The sequence below is a fragment of the Mobula birostris genome, chromosome 14 (assembly GCF_030028105.1).
Source record: "Mobula birostris isolate sMobBir1 chromosome 14, sMobBir1.hap1, whole genome shotgun sequence".
Taxonomy (NCBI): domain Eukaryota; kingdom Metazoa; phylum Chordata; class Chondrichthyes; order Myliobatiformes; family Myliobatidae; genus Mobula; species Mobula birostris.
The window spans coordinates 86,339,465-86,348,046 of record NC_092383.1 but is presented as its reverse complement, the minus strand read 5'-3'; the positions used below and the strand labels follow the sequence as shown (position 1 = coordinate 86,348,046).

General features: G+C 41.3%; 1 long non-coding RNA gene across 1 annotated transcript; it reads left to right on the top strand.

Moving 5' to 3' along the window:
• Positions 1-1,110: 1,110 nt before the first annotated feature.
• LOC140210054 (uncharacterized) lies at positions 1,111-5,094 on the top strand. The gene is made up of 3 exons (XR_011889139.1): positions 1,111-1,160; positions 4,401-4,488; positions 4,707-5,094. It is a non-coding gene; the product is annotated as an uncharacterized lncRNA (long non-coding RNA).
• The last annotated feature ends 3,488 nt before the right edge of the window (positions 5,095-8,582 follow it).

Sequence of the window (8,582 nt, the reverse complement as noted above, 5' to 3'; positions counted from 1 at the left end):
AAGGCTCAGGACCTGTACTCACTGGAATTTAGAAGAATGAGGGGAGGTCTGATTGAAGCTGATCGAATGGTGAAAGGCCTTTATACAGTGGATGTGAAGAGGATGTTTCCATTGGTGGGAAAGTCAAAACCCAGAGGGCACAGACTCAAAAGAGAGTGATGTCCACTTGGAACAGAGATGAGGAGGAAATTCTTTAGCCAGAGGGAGGTGAGACAGGAATTTGTTGCCACAGGTGGTGGTGAAGGTCAGATCACCAGATACCTTTATGGCTGTGGTTGATAAGTTCTTGATTAGTCAGGACATGAAAGGTAATGGGGAGAAGGCAGGAAAACGAGGTTGAAAGGGAAATGGATCAGCTGTGCTGAAATGGTGGAGTAGACTCAATGGGACTAGCTCATGCTGGTTAGTGTGGATGAATTGAGCTGAAGGGCTAGTTCCCATACTGTATAACTCTATGATGTTCAATGACATTTGTCATCCCACTATTAAAACAGGAACAGAAGAGATTCTGTAGATGCTGGAGAACAAGAACAACATATACAAAATGCTGGAAGAACTCATCAGGCCAGGCAGCATCTATGCAAAGAAGTATACAGTCAATTTTTCATGCAAAGATCCTTCATCAGAAAGGTCTTGGTCTGAAATGTCGACTGTTTATTCTTTCCATAGATGCAGCCTGAACTGCTGAGTTCCTCCAGCATCTTGCATTATACAAGTTGTTTTTTCATTGAGAACAGAAGCATTATCCTGTTGTATCAACAACTGTACTTGGTCCAATATCTCCACATACACTCAGTGCAGAGATGTGTATGTCTTTCCGGTGGGTGTTGTGGCCCCAACAACAGATCTCCCAGAGCTGGCAGATGTCAATTGCCTGGCTGGAACTTCCACTTCTGTCTGCTTAGGATTATGGTTTGCAAACCCTCCAACTCAAGCCTCGTAATTTCCCCAGCAACAGGTGTTCAAATATGCACAAGAAACAGAAATTACTCACCTCCCTGTAACCAATCAGCCTTTTACTCAAACCATGAGTTTCCACCTGCCAATCATGTACTCTTGCTTGACTGCACTGGGTAAACATGCGAGACTGAATTTTCTTTCCTTGCCTCAACAGGACGTGAATATTCATGTGAAACATTTACAACAGTATCAACTGCAAGGTAAGTCACTTGATCCAGTCCTGCTTAAATGTACAATGTTCTCATTGCTGGTGCTATGATTGCCTCCCCCCCCGCCATATGAGAGATAATTCAGGGGAAATTTATAATTTCATTTACTTGTACTGAATGCCTGTGAGAATATTGTTTTCATTTTCACAACCAGTAGTACAACCAACGCTCGACAACATGTTTTAATCCCAGGAGTTCAAGATAAACTAATCTCTCCAAATATTCTGCAATAACTTTTGACATGAAAGTTGATATATGTTTTTACCTTGTAAGTAGATTATTGGAATGAATAATGGAAAAACACATTAAATTACATCTGCCATGAATTTGCCCACTCACCCAACCTATCCAAGTCACTCTGCATCCTCTTAGCATCCTCCTCACAGCTAACACTGCCACCCAGCTTCGTGTCATCTGCAAACTTGGAGATGCTGCATTTAATTCCCTCATCCAAGTCATTAATATATATTGTAAACAACTGGGGTTCCAGCACTGAGCCTTGCGGTATGCCACTAGTCACCGCCTGCCATTCTGAAAAGGTCCCGTTTATTCCCACTCTTTGCTTCCTGTCTGCTAACCAATTCTCCATCCACATCAATACCTTACCCCCAATACCGTGTGCTTTAAGTTTGCACACTAATCTCCTGTGTGGGACCTTGTCAAAAGCCTTTTGAAAATCCAAATATACCACATCCACTGGTTCTCCCCTATCCACTCTACTAGTTACATCCTCAAAAAATTCTATGAGATTCGTCAGACATGATTTTCCTTTCACAAATCCATGCTGACTTTGTCCGATCATTTCACCACTTTCCAAATGTGCTGTTATCACATCTTTGATAACTGACTCCAGCAGTTTCCCCACCACCGACGTTAGGCTAACCGTTCTATAATTCCCCGGTTTCTCTCTCCCTCCTTTTTTAAAAAGTGGGGTTACATTAGCCACCCTCCAACTCTCAGGAACTAGTCCAGAATCTAACGAGTTTTGAAAAATTATCACTAATGCATCCACTATTTCTTGGGCTACTTCCTTAAGCACTATAGGATGCAGACCATCTGGCCCTGGGGATTTATCTGCCTACAATCCCTTCAATTTACCTAACACCACTTCCCTAGTAACATGTATTTCGCTCAGTTCCTCCATCTCACTGGACCCTCTGTCCCCTACTATTTCTGGAAGATTATTTATGTCCTCCTTAGTGAAGACAGAACCAAAGTAATTATTCAATTGGTCTGCCATGTCCTTGCTCCCCATAATCAATTCACCTGTTTCTGTCTGTAGGGAACCTACATTTGTCTTTACCAGTCTTTTCCTTTTTACATATCTATAAAAGCTTTTACAGTCCGTTTTTATGTTCCCTGCCAGTTTTCTCTCATAATCTTTTTTCCCCTTCCTAATTAAGCCCTTTGTCCTCCTCTGCTGAACTCTGAATTTCTCCCAGTCCTCAGGTGAGCCACTTTCTCTGGCTAATTTGTATGCTTCTTCTTTGGAATTGATACTATCCCTAATTTCTCTTGTCAGCCACGGGTGCACTACCTTCCTTGATTTATTCTTTTGCCAAACTGGGATGAACAATTGTTGTAGTTCATCCATGCAACCTTTAAATGCTTGCCATTGCATATCCACCGTCAATCCTTTAAGTGTCATTTGCCAGTCTAACTTAGCTAATTCACGTCTCATACCTTCAAAGTTACCCCTCTTTAAGTTCAGAACCTTTGTTCTGTTGTGGTCATTCTGTTCATTCTGTTGTGGTTATTAATCTATAGATTTACTGAGTATGCCCACAAAAAATTGAATCTCAGGGTTGTATATGATGACAGATATGTATTTTGGTAATAAATCCACTTTGAACTTTAAGCTTCAGGGTTCAGATAATGCTGTTGTGTAACAGGTTCATCTGGTCCCAGAGTCGTACAACACAGACAAAGACCATGTGGATTTCCATTGCACATCCATCTACAGTATACTGCAAATGCCTTAGGCACCTTCGATTCTTATTTAGTTTCAGGTGGTATCATCTCCAGAGTCCTGATCACAACACCGAGGCTGTCTGTGATTGCTTGGAGAAGCAGAAGCCAAGGTCTGAAAAAGAAATGTGGCAAGTTCTCCAAGACACTTGGAACAACCTAGCAGATGATTTTCTTATAAAACTGCATGACAGGGTACCCGAAAGAATTGAAGTAGTTTTAAAGGAAAAGTGTGGTGACACCCAACTTTGATTTGATTTAGTTTATTGCTGCTTAATGCACATTATAATATTTTTAAATATTTAAATATTTTTCATTTCATTACTTTTGAAAGCATCGTCTCTTTACAGAATTCTTTTAAATGCACCTGTATTTTGCACAGTAATGTATCTAAACCCTATCTTCCAGAACAAGGTCCAAAGCCTACCATGGAGATGTGACTTGAGATCTCATTCAGACACTCCACAAACATTGACTGTGACACTTTTTCCACCACTCTCTGGGTGAAAACAATCGCTTCAAATCTAAATCCATGTCATCTAGTTTCATTCACCTCTGAGAATGGACAAGTTTGCTGTCACCTTTCCAACCTGTACATCTCATGTCCCTGGTGAAAAGGATTTTGAAGAATTACAGAGGATCTTGATGAGCTGAGTTTTTGGGCTGAGGAATAGCAAATGGAGTTTAATTCAGAATTGTGCAAAGTCTTGCATTTTCAAAAGACAAATCAAGTAAGACTTTCGAAGTGATTGGTTGGGCCCTGGGAAGTGTTAAAGAACAATGGGATCTTGGAATTCAGGTACATGGTTCCTTGAAAGTGGAGTCACTATAGTGAAGAAGGTTTCTGGTATTAGTCAGAGTAGAGAATCTGGTACTCTGTTAAAAAAGGGAATTGTTATTCAACTGGATGTAGTGCAGAAAAGATTTCAAAGCTCGAAGTAAATTTATTATCAAGGTAAATTTATTATACAACCCTGAGATTCATTTTCTAGCGGATCTACTGTAATTCCAACAACCATAATAGTATCAGTGAATGACTGCATTGCAAGATGTTGCCATTGCCTCGAGAAAATATGGTTTTATTCCAACTGATGATGTTTTTCTCCCTTTCATTCAGTCAACATTATTTACTCCTCCAGCTCTGCTTATTTACCTCACCCCACTCCACTAATGTTACAGAGGAAACAGGAGGTAAATATTTCAAACACAAAGCCATCTCGTTTCTGTATCTCATCAGTTCTGTTACTCTTCCCCTTTACGCAGTTTCATGATATGGAAGGTTGGTTGTTGGCTGCTCTTCGCTTTCCTGATCTGCACTATTTCGGTCACGTGGTTCACAAGGGAAACCAAGGTAGGCTTATGGAAAACAATAGAATTTGCACTCAAATATACTGATCATTTGAGGATGGTCAATCCAAAGCTATTTGCAGATGATATTGACAAGATGTTGACATACTATGTGTGCAGAATGCTTGATGTGAATATATTGGAGTCCAAGCTCCAGATACAACTCTAAAACAGAGTTCCCAGTGTTGATGAGTCTGATGATTTGACCATTTCCTTTTGCAGAGACGCGATGAATCAGATCCTCCCAGACTGGTCTATAAGGTAAAGTGAAGGCTTCTGGATCACACAGATTCTGCTGGAATTTCACACCAAGATGAAATAGTCATACTTTTTCAGAATATAGACAAATTTAACATCTGTGGAGAATTAACCTCTCTTGTCATTCATTAACAACTTCATGAAGGTGAAAAAATAATGTTACCATACGTAAGGACTTTGACTTTTTTTAGCATTCCATTTCCAACATGTCACCTTCACAGATCTCAACTGTATGGCACCTTTTCACAATGTTTTCTTTTCATTGCGCAAGCAACGATTTTTAACCCTGTCATGGCTGTGAACTGCTTAAGACCAGTTTACTCTATTAAATGCTGTTCTATGGACTCAAATGCCTGAGGTTGTTGTTGTATGTTTCAATAATTAATAAACAATCAGCTAATATTCTTATTAACAAATTGTTGATGCTAATAACTAATTTATCCTCTTGGCTTAGTTGAGAATGAAAATTCAAACATGGTGAACAGATCACATTCAGGTTCCTGGATTTTCTTGATGGAATCAAGACCATAGGGCCATAAACACAGGAGCAGGGTAAGGCCATTTGGCCCGTAAAGTTTGCTTCGGCATTCTATCATAGCTGATATATTATCCCAGTAAACTCTATTCTCCTGCCTTCTCCCTGTAAGCTTTAATGCCCTCACTAATGAATATACCCAATGACTTGGTCTCCACAGCCATCTGTAATAATGAATTCCACAGATTCACCACCTCTGATGAAGGATATTCCTCCTTATTTCTGTTCTGAAGGGATGTCCGTCCATTCTGAGACTGCCCTTTTGTCCTTGGCTCCCCTACTAGTGGAAGCTGTATTTAATATTTCGGTTCTATATGAGTCATCTTGTGTGTTTGTGTGTGTGTGAAAATAATAAATTATGGGTTACATGTATAAATATGAGCTAGAATGAAGATATATTTAATTTACATGATACATACATGCCTCACTTGAAGTGAAGAATGAAGTGAAGAATATTCCCCGACTCCCGTATTTCCTTTTGAATTAGTTTGATGTTTTGAAGTTACAAAACATACATTGGCGATGACGTATCTTTAAAATGAATGTTAGGTAGCTGTCAACCTGTTGAAACGCAGAGAAATATTTGAACTAAAAAAAAACACTGCAAGTTAAAAAAATCGTAGCCCAGCACATAGAAAGATGGTCAAGTTTAATTAAAAAACAGCACAGCACATGTTCTTCTGAAGGGAGAACACGATCAAGTATTAAAAAAGTCAGATATCAGAAGAATTCATCCATTCGTAAAGAGTGAGTACTGGGCGATAATCATCATTTAAAACAGCAGACACAGATGGCTACATCAGAAAGATTGGCTTGTCTGATTCCATAGCAGATAATTGGAATGTGTATCGTCGTTGTTAGGTCGCATCTGGAATTTCCATTTGGCGGAAAATTTCCCTCCACGCCGCTCAGACATATTGGGAAATCATGTACATGGCAGGGGAATATGTATACTGAGCTAATTCAACACTAGCTTGAAGAAAATGTAATAGACATCAAGAAATGAGTGCAAATTTTTCCAAGTACTTTGCCTTTAAAGGCATATAGTTTGCTTCAGAGTTTGACTGCTCCAAACAAACCAGCAGAAATTAGCTTTGCTAATATTCTCAAGAACATTTAGAAACAATGCCACTGTTTGTTGCAGAAAGCTTTAGGTTTCATAAGCAGAATCTAAAAGAAGGGGAGCCCACTTCAGTGTTCATGGCTGAATTGAAGAGATTGCCTGACCATTGTCACCTCAACAATAGGCTTAAAGATGTACTGAGAGATTATTTATTTTGTGGAATCTTTCAAGAAAGCATTCACAAATGACTCCTAACTGTAGCACAACTTACATTCAAGAGAGCAGGTAAAATTGCTGTTTCAATGGAAACCACACACAGAGATACAATTAAATTGCAATCAGGAATGAAAGTGAGTGTAGACAAATTACATTGTCCAAACATAAACTGGCCTGGCTGAACAAATTGTGTTACCATTGTGTCAGGGGCTCACGTTCACCAAACAAATTGTCATAGTCCGGTCCGTAAAGTCCGTGTTCCGGTTCACGGTCCGGTCCATGGTTCCTCGTTCCAGGGTTTCTGATTTTCCCCAGTTTCTGTTTGGGTCACATGTTTCTCGTTTTGGGGCTGAGACATAAATACTTCTACAAACCAGGAATTCCCTGCTGGACTGTCCTGCTCCCCTCCCTGTCTTTTCCCCCTTGCCTGACTCTCTGCCTGGATACCTTGCCTGACTCTCTGCCTGCTCACTTCAAGACCAAGACCCCAAACCTCAAGACCAGCACCCCAAGCCTGTCTCCAAGCCTCAAGACCAAGACTCCAAGCCTGTCTCCAAGCCTCAAGACCAAGACCCCAAGCCTGTCTCCAAGCCTCAAGACCAAGACTCCAAGCCTGTCTCCAAGCCTCAAGACCAAGACCCCAAGCCTGTCTCCAAGCCTCAAGACCCAAAGCCTGTCTCCAAGCCTCAAGACCAAGACCCCTAGCCTGTCTCCAAGCCTCCAGCCTCAAGACCCCTAGCTTGTCTCCAAGCCTCAAGCCTCAAGACCCCAACCTCCAGTCCTGCAGTCATGTCATGTCCATGCCTGGTTCTGGGGCCCGAGCCCGAGACAAGACCCAGGTTTTGGGTCCTTGTCCAGTCTCTGGCTTGGGATCCAAGCCCTAGTCTGCGTTCTTGTCCCTGCTCCTTGTCTGTATCCTGTCACGTCCCTACTCTAGTCAAGTCCTGTTCCTTGTACTTCAGTGTCTGTTTTTTGTATTTGGGTCCATTCCCAGCACCCCATTGTGACACAAATACAGGTTTAAAGCTGAAACTTGCAGAAAGTGCAACAAAGTAGGACACATACAAAGAACTTGCCAGCCAGACAAAAATAAATGCATGGTACTAGGAAGCAAAAAAGCTAAAAAGTCAACTTGCAGCTTCGAAAAAGCACTAAGGGTGGCTAATGTAACCCCACTTTTTAAAAAAAAAAAGGGAGAGAGAAACCAGGGAATTATAGACCAGTTAGGCTAACGTCGGTGGTGGGGAAACTGCTGGAGTCAGTTATCAAAGATGTGATAACAGCACATTTGGAAAGTGGTGAAATCATCGGACAACGTCAGCATGGATTTGTGAAAGGAAAATCATGTCTGACGAATCTCAGAATTTTTTGAGGATGTAACTAGTAGAGTGGATAGGGGAGAACCAGTGGATGTGGTATATTTGGATTTTCAAAAGGCTTTTGACAAGGTCCCACACAGGAGATTAGTGTGCAAACTTAAAGCACATGGTATTGGGGGTAAGGTATTGATGTGGATAGAGAATTGGTTAGCAGACAGGAAGCAAAGAGTGGGAATAAACGGGACCTTTTCAGAATGGCAGGCGGTGACTAGTGGGGTACTGCAAGGCTCAGTGCTGGGACCCCAGTTGTTTACAATATATATTAATGACTTGGATGAGGGAATTAAATGCAGCATCTCCAAGTTTGCGGATGACACGAAGCTGAGCGGCAGTGTTAGCTGTGAGGAGGGGAGGATGCTAAGAGGATGCAGGGTGACTTGGATAGGTTGGGTGAGTGGGCAAATTCATGGCAGATTCAATTTAATGTGGATAAATGTGAAGTTATCCACTTTGGTGGCAAAAATAGGAAAACAGATTATTATCTGAATGGTGGCCGATTAGGAAAAGGGGAGGTGCAACGAGACCTGGGTGTCATTATACACCAGTCATTGAAAGTGGGCATGCAGGTACAGCAGGCGGTGAAAAAGGCGAATGGTATGCTGGCATTTATAGGGAGAGGATTCGAGTACAGGAGCAGGGAGGTACTA